Source organism: Mustela lutreola, chromosome 5 (genome assembly GCF_030435805.1).
Source record: "Mustela lutreola isolate mMusLut2 chromosome 5, mMusLut2.pri, whole genome shotgun sequence".
Taxonomy (NCBI): domain Eukaryota; kingdom Metazoa; phylum Chordata; class Mammalia; order Carnivora; family Mustelidae; genus Mustela; species Mustela lutreola.
Window position 1 is genome coordinate 108211561 of NC_081294.1, and position 22995 is coordinate 108234555.

Genomic DNA, 22995 nt, shown 5'->3' on the forward strand with positions numbered 1-22995 from the left:
CACAGGATTGTGTAAAGCTATGTGCTTGAGGGAAAACTGGCATCAGTCTTTGTCCCAATTACAAAGGATGAGTCTTGATTTGTCTTTTTTATGCCAATCATGATAATTCTTGTTGAAGAAAAACTCAAAAATGTTTAGGTAGTTATCTACATATAAATATTTGCCTCATATATAAGGGAAACTCACTAAGTTATCGCCAAAGAACAAAGATGAAACAACAGGAATTATGGGGTGAGGGAAGGAAAAAAACCTCACAGACATTCTGGGAACATTAAATCTTGTTTTATATTCTGGATAAACCAATTAGCCTGCAATTGCTTTTGTTCATTCTACAGCTGCATTTTGCAAAATCCTTTTACCCTCTCTACCTTCTACTATCTCTGCAGGTACCATGTTTTCTGGGATACCAGAACTGGGATACTCCTAACCCCTGTTACACACCACACGTATTAGAAACCCTTTGTTTGTTTGGGAGGCACACACACACACACACACACACACAGAGCATTCCATGTTAGCTGCTAGATTATGCTTTCTCTAGTTGTATGGTTTGGGGAGTGGTATATGCATCACATGCCAAATGTAGACCTGTTTGGGTATGGTGGATGGTTTTATTTATTTATTTATTTATTTATTTTCAAGATTTTATTTATTTATTTGACAGAAATCACAAGTAGGCAGAGAGAGGGAGAAGCAGGCTTCCTGCTGAGCAAAGAGCCCGATGTAGGGCTCAATCCCAGGACCCTGAGATCATGACCTGAGCCGAAGGCAGAGGCTTAACCCTCTGAGCCACTCAGGAGCCCCATGGTGGATGTTTTTAAAAGGGAAGGAAAGGCCATATTCATTGCATCTGATTAGTTGTGATTAAGGAACCTTGGTGATCTGCTATTCTAGAGGTTAGATTTTCTCATATACATCATTTCTGAAGTGCATGGTTACTAAAGTTGAACTCCTACAACTGGAGAGAGACTCTCTTAAGGAGACACAAGCTAGATCTGTCATTTATTTAGCATATTACTCAACTGTTATGAAGTGCTTCATCATAGCCTTGTTAATAGATGCTTGCCTCAGGCAAGTAATAATTTACTGGGCAAGGTATAAAGGTTCTCATTTTATTCATTTCCTACTATATATTTTGTATGGTGGAAAACAACTTAGAGAGCTTTCAATTCCCTCCTTTTTATTTTGAAAAATTTCAAGTACAGCAGAAACTCGTCATACCCTTCATCTAGAATCATCATTAACATTTTGCCATATATGCTCTTTCTTTTCTCCCCCTCTACCTCTCCCCAATATGAACACACACACACACACACACACACACACACACACACACAATTTCTTATAGCTAAACAGCCTGAAAATAAGTTGTAGATACCACCCCTTTACCCTGCTACATGTTACCTCCTAAGAATAAAGACATTTTCCTACATAGCCACAATATTGTTGTCATATGGAATTTAGCCTTGGTACAATAAACATATCTAATATATAGTATATATTCAAATTTCCCTAATTGTCCTAATTCTGATTTAGCTCTTTTCTCACTGGGATCTTATTAAGAATTATGCATTGTACTTAGTTATGTTTCCCTAGTCTTCTTTTCTCTAAAACAGTCTCTCCGCTTTTTAAAAAACTTTCATGACATTGTTATTTCTGAAGAATTCAGACCCATCATTTTATAAAATGTCCCATAGTGTATATCTGTTGCCTTATGGTTGAGTTCAGGTTAAACATGTTTGGCAAGAATATCACATGAGGTATTTTCTTCTTAGTACCAAGAATGAAAAAGTTGTTCCATTATCGGTGATGTTAAGTATGATCAATTCTCTCTCTCTGTATCTCTCTGTCTGTCTCTCTGTCTCTCTCTCCTCCTTTTAGTGCACATCTCAAGTGAATCATTTATTATGGGATCCTCATAAAGATGAGACCAATATCTCCATTTATTGAGCATTTAGTAAAGTAAAATGAAGAATAAGATATTTATTTATAAAAATACTTTTAAAATAAAATGGTCAGGTTTCAATTACCTGGATATTTTCATTAAAACGTTTATAATATCTTAGGAACAGAATTATCTGCACAGTTGTCTCAAATCTGCAATTCTCTTTGTTCACACAGATCTAGCCAGCTAATGGCATCTATTATCTCCAATTTGCAAATCAGCACAAAATTTAAATGGCTTAAAAACAACACAATAGAGTGGGAAAAAAGAGATTAATCAAGAGCCTACAGTCGTTAAACTTGTCTAATGACCTTAAGCAAATCATGTGCTCTTCCTGGGCCTCAGTTTTCTCTTCTGTGTAATGGAAAAGTCAGGTCTTTAGTGTCTCTAAACTTCTATCATTTTTTTTTTAAAGATTACTTATTATTTGAGAGAGAGAGAGAGAAAGAGCATGAGCAGGGGGAGGAGCAGAGGCGAAGGAGGGGGAGAAGCAGGCTCCCCTGGTGAGCCGGGAACCCCATGCAGGGTTCAATCCTGGGACTTCAGGATCATGACTTGAGCTGAAGGCGGATGCTTAACCAACTGAACCACCCAAGTGCCCCTAAACTTCTATCATTTTATCTTTTTTTTTTTTTTAAGACTTTATTTATTTAATTGACAGAGAGAGAGAGATCACAAGCAGGCAGAGAGGCAGGCAGAGAGGCAGGCAGAGGGAGATGAGGAAGCAGGCTCCCCGCCAAGCAGAAAGCCCGATGCGGGGCTTGATTCCAAGACCCCAAGATCATGACCCGAGCTGAAGGCAGAGGATTTAACCCACTGAGCCACCCAGGTGCCCCAACTTCTATCATTTTAAAGGTTTATTTATATCTGTAGTTAACTGCCATATACTCTGAATGTTTGACTCATAATTACAAATGCTTATGCCTTGTGCAAGATCAAGTTAACTTATTTTATTTATTTATTTAATTTTTGAGGGTGGTGGAAATAACAATTTTAGGAATAAGAAGGAGCTCTGGGAATTATCTTTTTAGCCTCCCACACGAATAGGGAAACACATCCTATTGGTGGCCATCTGGATTGTGCTTGAACACTTTAGGTGATGTGGTAGTAATCCTGTGAGTTAATGTGTCTGTGTGTGAGCTCCAAAGTTATGCCTCAGCCATTTTTAGATCCTTCCTGATGATCCATGACATTCCCACACTCACTGTCTTAGTCTGTTCAGGCGGCTACATCGAAATACCATACACTGGGTGGCTTTTAAACAATAGAAATTAATTTCTCACAGTTCTGGAGGCTGGGAAGTCCAAGATCAGGCACCAGGGTAGCTGCGGCCTGATGAGAGCTCTCCTCATTCAAAGCTGTTTTACATTGTCTCCTCACACAGGGGAGAAAAGGGATCTTTCTCAGGTATCTTTTATAAGGGCATCAATCACATTCCATACAGAGAGCTGCACCCTTATGACCTAATCGCCTCCCCAAAACCCCACTTACTAATACCACCACATTAAGCATTAGGATTTTAACAAGAATTTTGCGGGGCAGGGCGCCTGGGTAGCTCAGTGGGTTAAGCCTCTGCCTTCCTCTCAGGTTATGATCTTAGGGCCCTGGGATCGAGCCCCCAATGGGCTCTCTGCTCAGCAGGGAGCCTGCTTCCTGCTCTCTCTCTGCCTGCCTCTCTGCCTACGGTGATCTCTGTCTGTCAAATAAATAGATAAAATAAATTAAAAAAAAGAATTTTGTGAGGGAGAGGAGGAATACAAATATTCAGCCTATAGCACTTACCTTCTCTTGACCTCAGATGTCCCTTCCTTCACTCTTCAGCAATGTACCTGTGAGTCTATACCTAGAATTCACAGCTCAGCTCTTCTCTGCCTCCGAGATCCAGGTATTTGGTCTTCTCTCCTTTGACCGTCACTTTCACCTTCCTCATTGCTCTTGAATAACACTGGGATGTAAAATCCCTGGACACTCTCCTTCCTCCCTATCTAGCCTACCAATTCCTTACAACTATATTTATCTTCTACCCAGCCTGGGCAATCACTTCAGCATTGCCCTTACAACTTCTTCAACACCCACAGCATTTCTAATTTTACCAGGTGTACTTGAACATTTATTTATATGCGAACTACTGCACAACATACTTGCATAATATAGAACAGCTGTGCAGAGAAACAAAAAATCAACTTGTGAAGAATGCCCTAAGGTGAGTGTATACTTTTTAGAATAAAAATCTGTATTTAACTATATTGGTGATGTAACCAAGCAAATACCACTGACCAAATTGTATATTATTCATGTAGGGTAATAATGGCAACACTTCCGGGTGAAAATGAGACACTTGCCAACTTGCTAATGGGAGACTGAAAATATTGCACATGTAATCTCAAAGATCTTAAGACATTGAGAGCTGCAAACATATGAGGTCAAATATTTCTTCTGATGTGTAGTGATGTGCTATGGTTTACATTAGAGATGGAATATAATGATTGTAGATCACAAAATATGCCCTAAGGGTTTGGATGGTTTTTTATTGTATTTTTCAAGAATAAATAAGTACATCATATTTCAGAACAACATGCTTTTAATGCTAATGTAAATCATAGGTGCCTTTCTTCATATTTTGCTCCCAATAGATTTCTTTGCAAGGTCTTAATGTAAATAGTTATATTTAGAAATCAGAATAAAATACTGGCACTGGGAGGACTCTTAGAGATCATTCATTCTGTGAGAGAACCGAAGCCCAAAGGGGCAAGAACATTTTTTCAAATCTTTTAGCTCTGGTGATTGAGCTAGATATAGAGCCTGGCTTCCAAGTCTAGCTATTTTCTGGATGATTTTTCAGCTGTTTATCTGGGAACTTTGGAGTCTCTGGAGGTGTGTTAAAACTACCTTGGAGAAGACAGTTGATCATTCCTCATCTTCAGTTAGAACTATACTACTTTTGAATGTTTTATATTTTGCAGTTCTCCTTAAAAATTTAAACTAAAGAATTCTAGTGTTAAAACACACATACTTAAAATATTGAAAACTATGCCTTATCCATCCAAATGGTGTTTGAATTTTTTTCTCTGTAGCAATTACTCAATACTAGTATGAAGTTATAAATTATATATATTTAACATATTTTTATTTAAATTGGTTCTTTAAGGAAATGCATCATAAATGTTGCTACAGATAAAGATGGAGATGTAGGGGCGCCTGGGTGGCTCAGTGGGTTAAAGCCTCAGCCCTCGGCTCAGGTCATGATCCCAGAGTCCTGGGATCGAGCCCCACATTGGGCTCTCTGCTCATCAGGGAGTCTGATTTCTCCTCTCTCTCTCTGCCTCTCCACCTACTTGTAATCTCTTGTCTGTCAAATAAATAAATAAACAAATCTTTAAAAAAAAAATGGAGATGTAGATAAATTGAATAAAATCCTTTCTTTTGCTATCTTCACAATCAGAAGGCTTCTTCTTGACTTTGCCGGCATGCTACCTAGCTATTTCAAAATGAAGAGAAACAAAATATGGTAGGTACCATGAGAAGAAAAAAAAAGTAAGCAAGTTTTGGTTTCGAAAACTCACCCTGCACTCACCTCGTGGGAGCCTGATGTATTGTTGTACATAAGTGGCTAGAAGCCTATGATATTCATACATTATGTAGCAGAAACATTTATTTTCACAGCTCTATTCTTTCTCAAGAATTTCTTCTCTGGGAATACAAATGTTGATTGATATCTAATTAATTACACACATTTTCCTCAGTTTTCTTGCATATTGCTCTTAATAGTAACAGATAGCTTCTAGCATTATGGTGACTCTAGCTATCCATGTCTTCCTAGAGTCATGGATTGGTATATATTTTAGTCCCTGTAGGCTTTCTGGCTTTCTAATTAACTGATATTTTCAGTTGATTTAGATTATTGGTGCCTGAAAATTTTCATTGATCATTTCATCTTTCCTTAATTCTACAGAGGATTTAATTGTCAAAATAAAGTTGAGTAGACTGTTAAGAAAACAAATTCCCAGTAAGAATATGTCTTGAAGGGGCGCCTGGGTGGCTCAGTGGGTTAAGCTGCTGCCTTCGGCTCAGGTCATGATCTTGGGGTCCTGGGGTCGAGTCCCGCATCGGGGGTCTCTGCTCAGCAGGGAGCCTGCTTCCTCCTCTCTGCTTCTCTGCCTACTTGTGATCTCTCTCTGTCAAATAAATAAATAAAATCTTAAAAAAAAAAAAAGAAGAAGAAGAATATGTCTTGAAGTGGTTGTTTTCCCCATTGGGACATACTCAGTTTGCACAGTGATAATTCACAAACATTTTGGATTCCAGTTATGAGTGTCTCTCCTTTTAGAGCAGTTAAGTTCTATGAAAACAGAAGCCTATTTCAAAAATACCAGGAGCGGAAACTGAGATCTTCTTTGCGCCCCGACAGCTGCACCCCACAGCTCTGCGGCCGTCACCATGCCACAAAATGAATATACTGAGTTACACCGGAAGCGCTATGGCTATCATTTGGATTACCATGAGAAAAAGAGAAAGAAAGAAGGTCAAGAGGCTCATGAACGTTTAAAGAAGGCAAAAAATATGATGGGTCTGAAAGCTAAGCTCTACCATAAACAGCGCCATGCTGAGAAAATACAGATGAAAAAGACTATCAAGATGCATGAAAAGAGAAACACCAAACAAAAGAATGATGAAAAGACTCCACAAGGAGCAGTACCTGCGTATCTACTGGACAGGGAGGGACAGTCTCGAGCTAAAGTACTTTCTAATATGATTAAACAAAAACGAAAAGAGAAAGCAGGAAAATGGGAAGTTCCTTTACCCAAAGTTCGTGCCCAGGGAGAAACAGAAGTATTAAAAGTTATTCGAACAGGAAAGAGAAAGAAGAAAGCATGGAAAAGAATGGTCACTAAAGTCTGCTTTGTTGGAGATGGCTTTACTCGAAAACCACCTAAATATGAAAGATTCATTAGGCCAATGGGCTTACGTTTCAAAAAGGCCCATGTAACACATCCTGAATTGAAAGCCACCTTTTGCCTGCCAATACTTGGTATAAAAAAAAAATCCTTCATCCCCACTATATACAACTTTGGGTGTGATTACCAAAGGTACTGTAATTGAGGTGAACGTGAGCGAGTTGGGCCTTGTGACACAAGGAGGCAAAGTTATTTGGGGAAAATATGCCCAGGTTACCAACAATCCTGAAAATGATGGATGCATAAATGCAGTCCTGCTGGTTTGACAGCAGTTTGAGACAAGTAATTCCTTATAATTACTGAAGACTACACACCAATCAGGAAAACAACCATTGCTGTAATGGTTCTGAATACTACCAAACAGCCTTACGTATCTGCAGTTATCAAGAGAAGCATTTATTCTATTGTGAAAAACATTAAAATAGACATTTATTTAAAAAAAAATACCAGGAGCATGAATTTTACACTTAAAATTTTTTAACTTTCGCAGAAAATTGAGATTATTTGAGCTATAATTTGACTCCTTTGACACCTAAAGAGATGTATATAACTTTCCTCAATCTAGCTGTTTTTCTTCACTTTCTGTGGTGATGTGGTTATGATATTAAAAACCAAAGGCGTGGATGAAACTCTGGCACTGATGTTTCTAAACTAATCCAGCATGAGAAGAAAAGTGAATAGAAAGAAGACAGTTCCCAATGGAAGATGGATAAGCTATTTCTAGAAACTACCATCACTATGGAAAAAAAAAAAAAAAAACCTTTTTGGATATTCACACAAGTTCAAGAAGGACAAAGTGTGAAGAAACTTTGCCTTATTGCTACTTATAATGGCTTCTTTCCTGAAACTGCTGAGAGCTTTCGATTTCCAAAGCAAAAAAATTTTTGAGGTGTGTTTATTTTTAGAGAGAGAGTGCACACGCTATTGAGGGGTGAGGTGGGGGTGGGGAAGAGCATAGGAAGAGAGAGAATCTTAAGCAGGCTCCATGCCCAGAGTGGAGTCCAATGCAAGGCTTGATTTCATAACCATGAGATCATGACCTGAGCTGAAATCGAGAGTTGGACACTTAACTGACTGAACCACCCAGATGCCCCTCCAGAGTAGATTTTTAAGATAATAGACTAATATGCTTATGAAAGAAAAGATGAAAGTGTTTCTCTGTTCATGAATGATTAGATCAGCAACTTACTGTTGATTTAGTAGGTATTATGGAATTATTATTATGTGACAGGCACTGAGCTAGATAAAAACAACTAATGGAGAGTTTTTGCCCTGGATGGGCTTGCATATTAATTCTAATATGATGTAAATAATAATAGACAGCAAGAAAAATTACTATATGAGTCCTAGGAGAAGGAATGCCCCTAAATATAGATGGTCCCCAACTTACAATGATTCAACTTATGATTTTTTTCAACTCTAAAATGATGATATTCGTTCAGTAGAAACCATACCTTGAATTTTGAATTTTATTCTTTTCCTGGATTAGCAACATGTGATACAATACTTTCTCTCTCTTGATGCTGGGCAGTGACAAAGAATCACAGCTCCCAGTCAGCCGCAATCAGGAGAGTAAACAACCAATATACTTACAACCATCTGTATCCATATAATCACTCTGGTTTTCACTTTCAGTATAGTATTCAATAAATTACATGAGCTATTCAACACTTTATAATGAAATGAGCTTTGCCCAACTGTAGGCTAATGTAAGTGTTCTGAGCATGTTTAAGGTAGGCTAATCTAAGCTATGATGTTCAGTAGGTTTATTAAGTACATCTTGACTTACGGTGTTTTCAACTTATAACAGGTTTATTGGGATGTAGTCCCATTGTCAGCTGAGGAAGATCTGTATCACCCTGTACCATTTAGGGGCTTTGCAAAATTTGTTTTAAGCCAGTTCTACCAAAACTTACATTAGGCTAGCAATTTATATGGGTATGGCAGGTATATATCTATTCTTAAGTTCTATGAAGTTCAATATAACAAACCAATAGTACATCATGAGACCTGATAATGTTTGTGCTGATGGTGGAGAGCCTCAGAATTGTCCAAGCGACTGTTCTCTATGGCGTTCTTCCAGTTATTCCAGTTTATTCCAGTTCTTCCAATTATTAATTGAATTAGCAGAACAGTGCACTTAGTTTTTTTCAGTCTTGGTGTCCTTATATATAAAATTAAGCTAAAAATAATATCTTCCTTGTTGCTATGAGAATAAATTGAACAAATATATGAAAGCACTCTGTAAAATTTAAAGTCTAATAAAAAGTTACTTTTTTTTTTTTATAGCAAACACACAACAGTGTCCATTCACCAACATGGAAACAGTACTATTGTAGCCAAAGTACTAACCTTTCAGAGGAATGCTTGTCAAGTTTTCAGAATTCCTAGTGGAAAATGATTGCAATTCTGTGAGTGTTACTGGTGGATATTACCATATAGCTAGTTAATATTTTTAAGTAATGATTATTGGATTTTGTGGAAGGAAATAGGGGGTTACCAATTATATAATATTTATATAAAACTGGATTGATAAGCCAAAAAGGCAAACTAAATGAGAATCATCTCCATAATCATATGACAAAATAATAGAAACTTACCACCTAAAAGGAAAGGAATTGTATTGGTTGGGATATTCTTGGTTACAAATATCAGAAGACCCAGTAAACACGGATTTAAGTTAAGCGTGTTTACTGTTTATTTCTATGTCACTAGAGTCTAGTTGTCGGCAATCCCAGAGTTTATTCAGTGACTCGACAATATTAGAGTTCGGAAAACAACAGCAGCAATAACAACAGCCAAACAATCTCCGGGCTTGGTTCGGCATCTTTGGCATTATCTTCATCTTCTGTCACGCTGCCGCCTCACAAGCAGCCAGTCATAACACGTTTATTTCAACTCCAAACATCAGGCCCTTACATCCCTATTTCAGACAGGAAGAATAGGAACTTGCCGAGAAAACCTCCTTAAATACCTACCCCTTTGCAAGAAACCAAGATATTACCCAGAATGCCCGCGGACATTCCCCTCTGACATCGGATTGGTCAGAACTGGGTCATATGACCACCCCCTGCTGCTGAGAACACAAATATCCAGCAAAAGAGGTCCTCGATGTACCATGAGAGTCTTAGACCGATCATGTTTCATTTCCTGGGGCTAGGCACAGCGTGGCCAAAGAAAATCAGCATTTCATCAATTAGAATAAAGGAGGATGGGAAAAGACTGTGGGAAAAACTCCCTGACGGTGTCCCTCTGAGATATCTGAATGTATGTATACAACTAGTTCATGAGCTAGACCATGTACAAAGGAAGGATCATCCTTGTCTTTTAGAAGAGAGATTCTGAAAACCGTAGACTGAATTGTAAGGTTCTGGTAAAGAAAGGCCAGAAGGTCAGCAAATACAATATTATATATTATAGCAAAAAATGTCAAATTAAAAGCCAATTGCCTCTATCCCCTCTGAAGCACATCGAATCTATGACTCAGTGGTTGCTTTCTCTCTTGTGAAGTACTGATCCTCTGAAATGATTATTTTAATGTTTTAGCCAACAAGTTCTTTTCCATCCAAGTATGAATTCTGTGATTAATCACAAGATACATAGCTCTTGTCAAGTTATCTGCTTTTTCTCTTAAGCCACTTAAAAATTAGTTTCTTAACTGAGGACGGGCTTTGATAATATAAACAGAAACTCTTAAGAACCAACTCCTGCTTGCTAACTCAAATGAGAGCTATTGCAATTTGCCCTCTTTCCATGTTATATCTTACTGATAGCTGACTTTACATCATTCTCAGTTTCATTAAAGCTAGGTCTAAGTTGTAACAAATTGCTTTTTGTAAGTGCCATCTTTTCAACCCCCACTAGATCTAGCCAGAGGCACACTATTTCATGATCCCACTGAATATCCTTTTATAGGGGCATCTGGGGGGCTCAGTGGGTTAAGCCTCTGCCTTTGGCTCAGGGTCCTGGGATCCAGCCCCACATGGGGCTCTCTGCTCAGCGGGGAGCCTGCTTCCCTCCATCTCTCTGCCTGCTTACGTGTGATCTCTCTCTCTCTCTCTGTCAGATAAATAAATAAAATCTTAAAAAAAAAAATCCTCTTAGAAGGAACATTAGTTTCAAAAGGAACATTAGCCACGGACAGCCTAGAAAGGTGATGACAATGTGTATTAATTCAGACTTTGGATCCCTACTAAATTTTAAAAAGTGATCAAGTCCTCGGGCTTATTTCTTTGGCACTTAAAATAAGAAATCTTGCTTTTTCCTCCTTCACAGTTTAAGTAAATTACAAGAGTATTTTTGTCATCCTAGATATCAGATAAAACGAGCCCCACTGGCCAAAAAAAAAAAAAAAAAAAAAAAAAAAAAAAAAATCCAAAAGAATAATTCAAACAATTAAACTTATTCCCCACCCTCTCTTCCCTTTTAGCTTACACCATCTCTCAGTATGGTTTCAGATATTAGTAAGTAATGGAATAATATACAGGAAATTAATAACCCCTCCCCTGCCCTGTAAATCAGAAAAGTCATTTATAGGAGCTGAGTGAATGGAGGGAGAGGTGTGCGGCGAGGGAATTGAACCTTAATGGCCCTTCAAGAGCTATCATCGTCTATCTCTCTACCACTCTATCTCTTTCTCTCTCCCTTCCACCCCATCTTTCCCAATATCTTTCTTCTCACCATCCCTCTTCTCTTCTTTCTCTTTCAGTCTTTCTCTCCCCCTACCTCTCTCTGATTGATCTCTCAGGCCTCAGGACTGTTGTCTTACTAAGTGGTGACCTGTCTGTTTTTTAAATTTATTTTTATTTTTTATGAATTTTTTAATTTTAATTTCAGTATAGTTAACGTGCAGTATTATATTTATATAGTTTCAGGGGTCTAATATAGTGAGTGGTCTGTGTATTTTAAACATCGAATGAAAAATTCTTCCAAGTACCTAAGTCATTCCTTGAGGTAAACTTTACTTTTTTTAGACAGTGGAGTATTTTATGATTGGTCCTCCCCAGTGGCCCCTGTTTTTTCTCTGTAGTTTCCTACAAGTTGTTAATTTGTGGTTCAGTTCTATATGACTTGCGAAAGAAGTCAGAGTCATGGAAAAAAAAATCAAGATTAGTAAGTAAGAGATTCATCAAAACGCTTCTTTAGAATGTATTTACTACTTATATTCAAATATGGCTTCTGTGGTAAACTGAGTATTTACAAGACTTCAAGCAAAAAAATGGATATTTCAAGTTTTTAAGCAAAAGATATGAAGAGTCATAATTCTTCTCTTTCTACTTTCTGCTACCTCCTTTCCTTCTTTTAACTTCAAAGATACCAGTTTCCTTCTCAAGATACCCAAGAGATCATCTAAACTATTTAAACCTTGATTGTACATTACAATCACTGTGGGAACCTCAAAAAATACGGACATTTGAGTCTTTCCAGAAAATGATGTCAAGATTCTTTTAAATGTCCCAGGTGATTATAATATATAACCACGGTTGAGAGCCACCAATAGTTATGGAAAAACTTATAAAACAAAGATGGAAGATTGTGTTTGGTGGATGACAGTTCACTTTGTGAAGGACTGTACAAGTTGGGCTCTAAGTTTGACTGCTGTGATAGAGATCCCAAATAACCATGGGTTAAATACAATAAAAGTTATTTTTATTTTATATTACAGACTGAGCTTATGGGCATCTTTGCTCTGAAAAGTTGTCAGAGATCCAGGGTCCTTTTATCTTGTTCTTTGCTGTCATTCACATAGTACAGAACAACTCACAACTATGTCCATATTCTAGTTACTAAGAGGGTACACTCTCCTTTTAAGGAAAAACCTAGAGATTGCACATGTCACTTCTACTCCCATCTTACTGGCCAGCACTTAGTCACAAGGTCACATCTCATTGCAAGGAAAGCAAGAAAAGATAGCCTTTTTTTTTTTAAAGAAAAGGTAGGGACACCTGGGTGGCTCAGTGGGTTAAGCGTCTGTCTGCCTTCAGCTCAGATCTTGATGCTAAGGTCCTGAGATTGAGCCCCACATCCGGCTCCCTGCTCAGGGGAGAGCTTGCTTCTCCCTCTCCCTTTGCTGCTCCCTCTGCTTGTGATCTCTCTCTTTCTCTGTCAAATAGATAAAATCTTTCAAAAAATAAAATAAAGAAACGGTGACCTTTAACGTGAGCAATGATGTGCCCTGATAAAAGTTGGGGCTTCTATTATCCTGAGAAAGGAGGATGAATTATTGGAGTAAAACTGGCATTCTTTGCCACAAATATCTTCATGTATTTCCAAGGCAAAGTTCCAGAGGTCCTGAAGAGGATGCGCTCAGCAGGAGGAAAGGGATGGTAGAAGAGAGATAGAACTCTGTGGTTAGGAAGAGTGATTTCAGTGTTGAAGATGTTACAATAGGAGTCGGCCAGGAACTGGCTTGGGTGAGTCAAGTAATGATAGATGAGATTTTCAGAATAAAGGAGGTGTAGGAAGCACAGGGCTACAAGTCTCACATGTGGAAACCACTGGTACCAAAGGCTGTTGTCACTTGATCCTGCACCGTGGATGCTATTGCTTTTCCTATCCTATGTATTTTATAACTAAAGCAAAATAGGGCTATTTTTTGGTCATATTCTGATACCTGGATGGGCTTAAGAAGTAAAGATTTTTACACCTTAGAATTGCAAAACTTAGTGTTGGGTGAAGGATTTATACTTTTCTTTCAAATACAGGCCACTACTGGTGGGCATAGAACCCAGGTTGTGTTGATTGCTAACGTGATTTATGGCAGTCCCTGTGTATTCAGCTACATTCCATGACCTATTTTCCCACAGTGTCCTCTGCCTTGATAAAATCACTCTATTCTATGTCAAGTCCTTTTAATCCTTTTATGGAATCAAGTATGAAACAATTTCCAGTGCATTCAACTCAGACTTTCTTTGCTCCATGTTTATCCCCCAAAGACTGAATAATACATTAAGAAGTTGAAAAATTGGGGGACACCTGGGTGGTTCAGTGGGTTAAGCCTCTGCCTTCAGCTCGGGTCATGATCCCAGGGTCCTGGGATCGAGCCCCACATCAGGCTCTCTGCTTGGTGGGGAGCCTGCTTCCTTCTCTCTCTCTCTGTCTGCCTCTCTGCCTACATGTAATCTCTGTCTGTCAAATAAATAAATAAAATCTTAAAAAAAAAGAAGAAGTTGAAAAATTGGGAGCTGTTGCTTTGTGCACAGGACAAAGTAATTTTTTTGTCCAGGTTTTCAGCCTGGCCTCAGATAAACCCTCCCCCCGCCCTTTTTTATACATAAACTTTAGGCTTCCAAAATCATTTCAGATTGCAATTAATAATTTATATCCCTAACTATCAGGCACATGAAGGGGTAATTGTACATAGAAGAAAGAATGGTAATGAAATAGTTATGAGGGAAAGTAGTATCACAAAAATAAATAAATAAACAAATAAATAAGTGGGTCTTAGAAAGGATTGGAAGTTTAGCCTGTCTGTCTATGCATCTATTCATTTATCCATCCATTTGTTTATCCATTAATCCAGCTATCCATGCATCCATCCATTATTCCATTCAAAAATCTTGTAAACTGTCAGTCTTTTTAGAACTCACTAAAATTCAAAGGTATTAGACAATGTCTCCAGTTCTTTTTTTTTTTTTTTAAGATTTTATTTATTTATTTGACAGAGAGAGAGAGATCACAAGTAGGCAGAGAGGCAGGCAGAGAGAGAGAGAGGGAAGCAGGCTCCCCACTGAGCAGAGCCTGATGTGGGGCTCGATCCCAGGACCCTGAGATCACGACCTGAGCCGAAGGCAGAGGCTTAATCTACTGAGCCACCCAGGCACCCTGATGTTTCCAGTTCTTGAGGACTTTATATGTCATGTTAAGCAGACTCAGTTTTGATGCATAGTCAAGAAGAAAGAAATGAAGGGAGGTTATGCATCAACTGCATTTTAACTAGTCTGGGAAGCTTTACATATATAATCTTATTATGATTGAGACTAAGGAAGACAAAGGCTAATATCACAGTTCAGTGGAAGAACATTGATGTATAAATAACTGTAACCCCATGTCATTGGTGCTATAATAAACGTAGGAAACCAGATAAGGGACAGGCTGATTCTGCCTGAAATAGATGAGGAAAATTTCCTAGTGGAGCTCCAACTTCAGCTGGATCCTGCTGGATGATCAGGAGATATCCAGATAGGAAGGTGGGGGAGGCATTGTAGGTGAAAAGAACAATGTGCACCAAAGTGTAGTGAGGTGAGGATCAAGGCAGATTTGGGCAATATTAAATGGTTAAGGGCTAAGAGGAAAAATTGGAGAGCTGGGTTGGAATTCTGTGTGCCAAGGAAAGGCATTTGAATTGTATTCTGTAATTAATGAGGAGCTATTGAAAATTAATAAGCATAGGAGTTACATGATTGGATTTATGTTTTAGAAAGGTGACAAGAAAATAAGGAAAGGGGGAAAAGACTACATTTACTCATTTTCACCTAGCAAATATTTATTGCGTTCTTACCATATGCCAGGTATCTTCTTGGGGCTGGGGATACAATATTACAATTGTCAAAAATTCTTGCCCTTCAAGTGGTGGAGGGAGACTGTCTATAGAGAAAAATGTCTAATCATTCAAGTAGTGATAAGTGCTATATTGAGAAAACACAACAAGGAAGGAACATAGATACAATCTTTGCAATTGGGTGACCACCTTTCCATATGTAACATAATCTCCCACTGAAAGAGATGAGAGAACAAACCTTGTGCATGTCTGCAGGAAGAGACTTCAATGCAGAAGGAATAGCAAGTGCAAAGGCTTCTCTCTCATTGGAGAGCTCTGCAAACCCTGAAATGACACAATAGAGGGATTTAAGACTTAAATTCCCGTATTTATATGAAAGGGGCACTTGGCCAAAGAAATACTGATCATCTCTTATGTATCATTTCAGAACCTCTAGTCATTTGTCTATAAGGATTTGAGTTTCGCCAGAACATGATCTTATATAGATCATTGTGGGGCCAGCATTTTGGGCAGAGGTAATTAAGCTGTTTTCTGCTATCATTCAAGACTGGCAATTTTACATTTAAGCACTGAAGCCTTGTCATCATGCCAAAGCCAGGAGGATATTGTTCTTTTTCTCTTTTGTAGTTTAAAACCATACATTTCACTTTCATATGCTCTGTACTTGCATTTTATATGCAAAATGAATAAATGTAGTCTTTTCCCTCCTTTCCTTATTTTCTTGTCACCTTTCCAAAGCATAAATTATATATTCAAGTACAGATGCATTTCATCTGCACACATGTAAGGGAACTTGCCCCAAATCTAAGAAATGCAGTGGTGTGGATGGCACGTGGGGAAAACCTTCAGCAAATAAGCAAGATGAGTGGAATTGGAAGTGTGTCTGGCTGATGGTGATCTAGCTGAGTGCCTTGCACACACACACAGAGATGAACATGAAGCTAGAATCTGGAATGAGATCATTAGTGTATACCATTCTGGTACTGTAGTCAGACCACACACATATTTAATGCACTAAACCCACCTTGAAATGCCCCTCATCCCCAAGAGAACAAAGTACTAGAGAAAATAAAGGGCAGGGGAGGATGCTGAGTGATTCATAATGCTGTCAATGTCACAATCTACCCTGAACACCAGAATAAAGGTAATAGGGAAAGTTCTTCAGTGCTTGTTCAGCTGCCTGCCACCCAACTCTGTGGCAGAAAGGCAAGGAGAAAATAAATGTATCATTATAGAATGTATATCAATAATGAATTATAGAGATGACTTGCATATAAGAAGTAATTCCCTATATCTATTTGAAATATCAGTCTTTAGGGTTGTATATTTGACCACTCAATGTAAAAAAGGTGGACAGTCTTAAATCATTTTTAAGATGATCGGTATATTAAGAATTAAATTAATAAACTGGTAAAAAAAAATAGTGAAGACAAGAATTTAAGAGTGTCAAAAAAAATAGAAGAGAGGTAATATTTTCCCCCGTGTTCAATAAATAAAATTGCCTTGGAATAAACACAATCTATTTATAGCATATGTATAGGAACATCTCTGGAAGTCAAATTTTCTATCTGAATTTTAAGCATTATTTTTCAGCTCAGATGATTTCATGGTTTGGAGTAGAATATTTTTATTCCAAATCTAGATTCCTTTTACCTCCTAAAAATATTTCTTAAACTTTTCCAGCATTGCGCTACTTGGTTGTCGAGTTAAGAACTTATACAATTCAACCCACAGAGTGGCTATCAAACATTTATTTAGAGGTTAAACACATTCTATGTCCAAGGCTCCAACTGGGCAAGGGCTGAAAATGCAAACTGAGTAAAACCTAATGTGTTCTTACAAGGAGCATAGGAGGTGCAGTCAAAAATGATAATACAATGAGGCAAAATATGTCAAGTAACCTAAAGGCTCGAAGGAGAGACAGATAACCAAGAGATAGAGAAATCAAGGAAGTCTTCAAGGAAAGGTGGCATTTCCTTGAAGATTTCAGTAGGCAGAAATAGATTGGTTTGAATGGGGTGGGAAAAGCAATTCAGGTTAAGACAGGGCCCATTTGAGAAGAGAGTTTCCTGTTTTGCTGTAGTGTGTATATGCACCTGGGAGTAGAGGGAGTAAGGGCAGAAAGTTGGGATGTCAACCCGAGGAGTCTGGACTAGATTCAGTCAGCAGTGGGGCTCTATCCAAATCACTGTGATATGATGTGACACGACATTGCTCTGTTTATGCTCCGATGCCCATGCTTTTGTACTCAGTCTCTTTCTCCTGCTGAAAGGGTGAGCCTCCTTTCTCCAGCTCCTGGGGGAGAGATTGGTTCTGTACTACAGACATACTTGGAGGGCAGAGCACAGTAGGAGTCCTTTGGGTGTGTCCCTCCTCCAACCCTGGAAACGTGTAGCTGCTGATCGTGGCCGCTGTGTGCTGGCCACTTGATGTCATTTGAACTCCTGAATATTTTCAGAAGCAACAGAAAGAAACATCATCTTCCATAAATACAAGTTAAGTGCCTCCTACATGAAGAGCGGCAGTTTTACCCTGCTCTAGATTGGTAGTAAAGTAGCACTCAAATCCAGAAGCCATATAAAATCTTTACCTCGTGGGACGCCTGGGTGGCTTAGCTGGTTAAGCGGCTGCCTCCAGCTCAGGTCATGATCCCAGCGTCCTGGGATCGAGTCCCGCATCGGGCTCCTTGCTCAGCTGGGAGCCTGCTTCTCCCTCTGCCTCTGCCTACCACTCTGTCTGCTTGTGCTCACTCTCGCTCCTGTCTCTGACAAATAAATAAATAAAATCTTAAAAAAAAAATTCTTTACCTCGTATCAGAATAGTAAAGGGCTAACAATGGTGCCCCCAGTAGATAGGCCATTTCCAATACTGCCTTTGAATGCTGGACTATTATATAATATCTTCTCAGCTAATTTTTTTTGAAGATCTAATTTAGGAAAAGCAGGAACAGTGTTAGGGGTTTAGGGAGATTCAGAAGTGAGAGCCATTCCTGAAAGACAAACATTCGTAGAAACTTTAACCTATAAATAATACACAATATGTAATGTGATATACAGATGAGTATATAAACTCCCAGGATGTTTTCTGCTTGGTTATGTTCAACAGACATGAATGTTGTTTAGACACCTTCTTACTGGGGGATCCATTCTGGGCTTCAGAGGCTAAGCTGCTGTGGTCATTTGGGTCCCTGTAGTTTAAGTACAGATTTATTTCTTTTTCTTTTTTTTTTTTTTTTTTTTCATTTAAGTAATCTCTACACCCAACATGGTGCTTGAACTCACAACCTTGAGATCAAGAGTTGCATACTGTTCCAACTGAGCCAGACAGGTGCCCCAACCAAATACAGATTTTTAATGGTACCTAAAATGCTTCTTCACCTTGAGACTTTTTAAAGACAGAGAAACCTTAAATAAGATTGATTGAAACCATTGTAGAATGAGAACTTTACAGTAGAAACTTATTTGATAAGACCGAAAGCAGTAATGGATTAATTAATCCAAAAATTTGGTTAAAGTCTGGAAGCCTAAAAAACACAATAATAAAGCATGCATGATTCCTCATTTGACGATGTTTTGCTGTAGAGCCAAGGTCTTCGCCCCTGCCCCTCAAGTGTAGATTTTTATTTTGGAGACTTTCTTGCATAAATCATATCCATAATGCATCTATTTCTAGTTTCAGTTAATTTAAGGCAAAGGTAGCATTTCTAAGGCAACCTAAATCTAGAACGTGATAGGACTTTCCTAATTCCTGTTGCAATCTTTTACATACAACTATGGTAGTAGTCATTTATTTAAAAAAGTGACTTGGAACTGTCGAGTCCCAAGCATTCAATTTCATTTTCTGAATAACAACGACTCTCTTCTCTGCTCTCTTTGTTTGTCAATTTTCATATTTAATTAAAATATGCTTAATTTAATTAATTAAAATACTACAATCACAAGTCTAATTAACCCAAACATGTTTGGGAAAAAACACTACTGACTTTTGGGTAGCAAAAGACAACAGAGTGGGAGCAGAAATCCTTGGGTACATTGGAGAGTAGTTACTGCCCTCAAGTGCTCAGCATGTTGTGCATAACAGAAAATTCAGTTTGCAGGGAAATGGAGAGCATCTGTGAACCCCACAAGTTAGTTGAGGGGAAGTAGTTGAGAGCTTGTATTCCATAAAGCTAGCTAAGCATTGGATTATGTGTGTTTAACTATCCACAATGTGCTATGTGATTCTGGATTAACATCACTGAAGAACTGGGCAAATACACACAGACAAACACATACCTAAGAGCAAAAATATTTTTATCAGGTGTGTATAAAGGAGATGTTAGTGCTGGTTCCATTATGAACTTCCATTTATTTACCTGTTGATATTCTTGGGTTCTATCCTGAATGTGCATAGGTACTGTAATATCTATGTATCGGACTTTTATATTAATTACAGAACTTTAAAATATCTCAGTAAAATACAGGTATTGCTTACTTTGTAGGTTTTTGTAAGAACTAGTCAAACGATGTGTGTGGAATGTTTATCGCTGGGCTGATGGGTTTCAGCTCCCTCTATTCCTTTCGCTTTTAAATGTAATTGTCCAAAAATCAGACCATGAGTACAGAGTCTTCATCAAAAACTTATCGACCAGCTTGAAGGGGTTCCCTCCGGCTGACTTTGGAATAATCCATGCATCAAAATGAGAACAATGACAGGAATTGACTGAACACATTGAATTTTTAAAGTATCTGTGAACTCATACAGATTAGGAAATAAACTTAGGGAGAAGGGGAGAAGGGAAAGCCTTTCCTGGGAAGAAATGCCAATTATAAATGTAGCAGTTATAATAGAATAGGAAATTATCATTTTATAACCCATTGTAATTACAACTATTTAGTCAAAAATTATCAGGGGATACTAAAATCACTGGGTAAAAAGAACATTAGGAAATAGGATATTCAAACAATTTCATCCCATAGATGAACCACAAAGGGAAAATGTACTTTTCATAATGCAGAAATCTGGTGAATATCACCTTCACCAAGAGACCACACTTAGTAACACCCATGAAGTACAAAACTGACATCATGAGGCTCCTTATTTGATGTACACAATGTCATCTCTGAAGTATTTCTGCCCTACCTCTCCAACTCCCAGTTTAACTTGAATCCAATTATGAGAAAGTAATCAAAGTGATCCAAATTGAGAAACATTCTGTAAAACAAAACATTATCAACAACAAAACATGCTCGTAGTTGTCCTAAAAGCAAGAGAAAGACTGGGAACTAATTTAGATTAAAACAGATTATTGAGATAATTGGGGGAATTTGACCTATGTGATACATAATGGTATTGTATCAATGTTAAATTTTCTTTCTTTCTTTTTTTTTTTTTTAGATTTTTATTTCATTTTTTGCCAGAGAGAGAGAAAACGCACACACATGAACAGGGGAGAGGGGCAGAGGGAGAAGAAACTCCCTGATGAGCACAGAGCCCACCATGGGGCAAGGTCCCAGGACCCTGAGACCAGGACTTGAGCTAAAGTCAGAAGCTTAACAGATTGAGCCACCCAGAAGCCCCTTAAATTTTCATTCTTATGGTTATGTAAGAGAATGTTTTTACTCTTAGGTGTAATGTGTCAACAAAATAGTAAAACAATAAGAATAATGTGCATATATATGTGTGTATATATAAAAATGTATATATTTATTTAATTTACATATATAAACAAATACATACATACACTGACAGGGAAAGCAAATGTGATAAAATATTAATAATTAGGGAAACTAGATAAAGTTTATATGGGTGTTCATTATACTCTTCTTAAGAACTTTCTGTAGGACTGTAATTTTTCGAAATAAAAGCTGAGGGACGTAAAGGTATATCTAAAGCTCTAGGTAGTGCTCTTCCTAATTTGCTGACACAGAGATCTGTGTAATAGTGGACCATCCAGTGCAGACTGCACAATTGTTCTCTGTCACCCAGAACTAAGTTTGATTTGTGTGGTTCAGTCTTTCCATAGCTGCTACCTATAACAAAACATGTAGAACTAAGGATTTTTCCCTTGCAGAATAAAGCAAAAGCAGATGCCATATCTTTAAGTAGATTATATTTAGATTTTAATGAAACTTGTTAGTAGCGAGAGGCATAGAAAAGAGCAGTACTCCGGCAGGGCCTTCGAGGTTCTTGCTAAAATTCCCACCAGCTGTTAAAGTACCGTCCAAACCACAAGCCAGAACATTCACAGAGGAGAGAAGGTGTAATAGAGAGGTTAAGGCTGACTTTTTCCCCGCAAGGTTGATGGAGACACATCCAACTCTTGAGCAGAATAATTGAGAATGACTGTCTTAGAGGTTGACCAAGTTTGTGTGTAGTCAGTCTCTTCTTGAAACTAAGAACTTACTATATTTGAAAGAATAATCCCCTCATGTTAATTTATCCTGGAGTCACAGGACCAAAGCACTAAGACCTGTGTATGATGGCAACAGAGTCACCTACTTCTGGTGTGAAAGGATGGTCATATTTGCTTAAGCTAAGAGTGTGAAGACATTTTGAATACACGCAATAGAAGTCAATGTTAGGAGAAATATAAAAACCAAAGAGTCAAAGTAGGCAGCCCATGGGAATTAGTAAACATGTGAGCTGTTGCTCCACTTACATTATTATATATGGGTCTTGTGACCCTGGGATCAGGGTCCTGTAGGAATCACAAACATTCTAAAGAATATAACACATCAAAAAATATATGATTTAATTATTTAAATACATGGGATAACAATGTCTAAACTTTTCAAGTACTTATAATGTGTTCTAAGTATCCCATTGCATTTACTTCAATTCTATGACTTAGGAGGGCGACTATTCCCATATAACAAATGGGGAAATGAAGGCACAGGACAGTTAAATAATCTACCCAAGGCAGAACTGGGGTTTGAAACCAGGCAGGTGCCCTTAACCATTGCTCTGTGCTGGAATGTCATTAACCATAACAATCATCTTTTTGGAAACTATTTACTGGCATGGCAAAATGTTAAAAAAAATTAAAAAGACTGGTCAGTCAGTATGTGCAGTATGTTTTAAAAACATGAAGATTAGGGGCACCTGGGTGGCTCAGTGGGTTAAAGCCTCTGCCTTTGGCTCAGGTCATGATCCCAGGGTCCTGGGATCAAGGCCCGTATCGCATCGGGCTCTCTGTTCAGCGGGGAGCCTGCTTCCCCTTCCCTCTCTGCCTGCCTCTCTGCCTACTTGTTATCTCTGTCTATTGAATAAATTAAAAACAAAAACAGAAACAAAAACAAATCTTTAAAAAAAAAACCACGAAGAATAAAGGATTGAGAAAGGGAGACTGAGAAACTGAAAGTAAGAGCAGGCCCGATGGAGGAAAGCAGGATCAAGATGCAAGCAGTAATCTCTCAATGACAGTAATTGCTACTTTCTTCTTTCCATTTTTCATGAAGTTTTCAACTTTCTGTAGCTTTTATAATTAAAAAAAAAAAAAAAACCCACATGCTATATGTCAAAGAAATATCCTAGAAGTTTAAAAAACAGCCATGTTGAGTATTCATAGAAGCAGTCCTAATCCTTGACTCATTGTTTCTCCAGATTCATCATTT

At 38.1% G+C, this 22995-nt stretch overlaps 1 protein-coding gene and 1 pseudogene across 2 annotated transcripts in view; both read left to right on the plus strand.

Annotated features, from left to right (window-relative positions):
- Positions 1-22995, plus strand: part of ATG10 (autophagy related 10) — a 423722-nt gene that overhangs the window by 106946 nt on the left and 293781 nt on the right. The gene's annotated exons all lie outside the window — the stretch shown is intronic.
- LOC131832421 (ribosome biogenesis protein NSA2 homolog) lies at positions 6314-7243 on the plus strand (annotated as a pseudogene).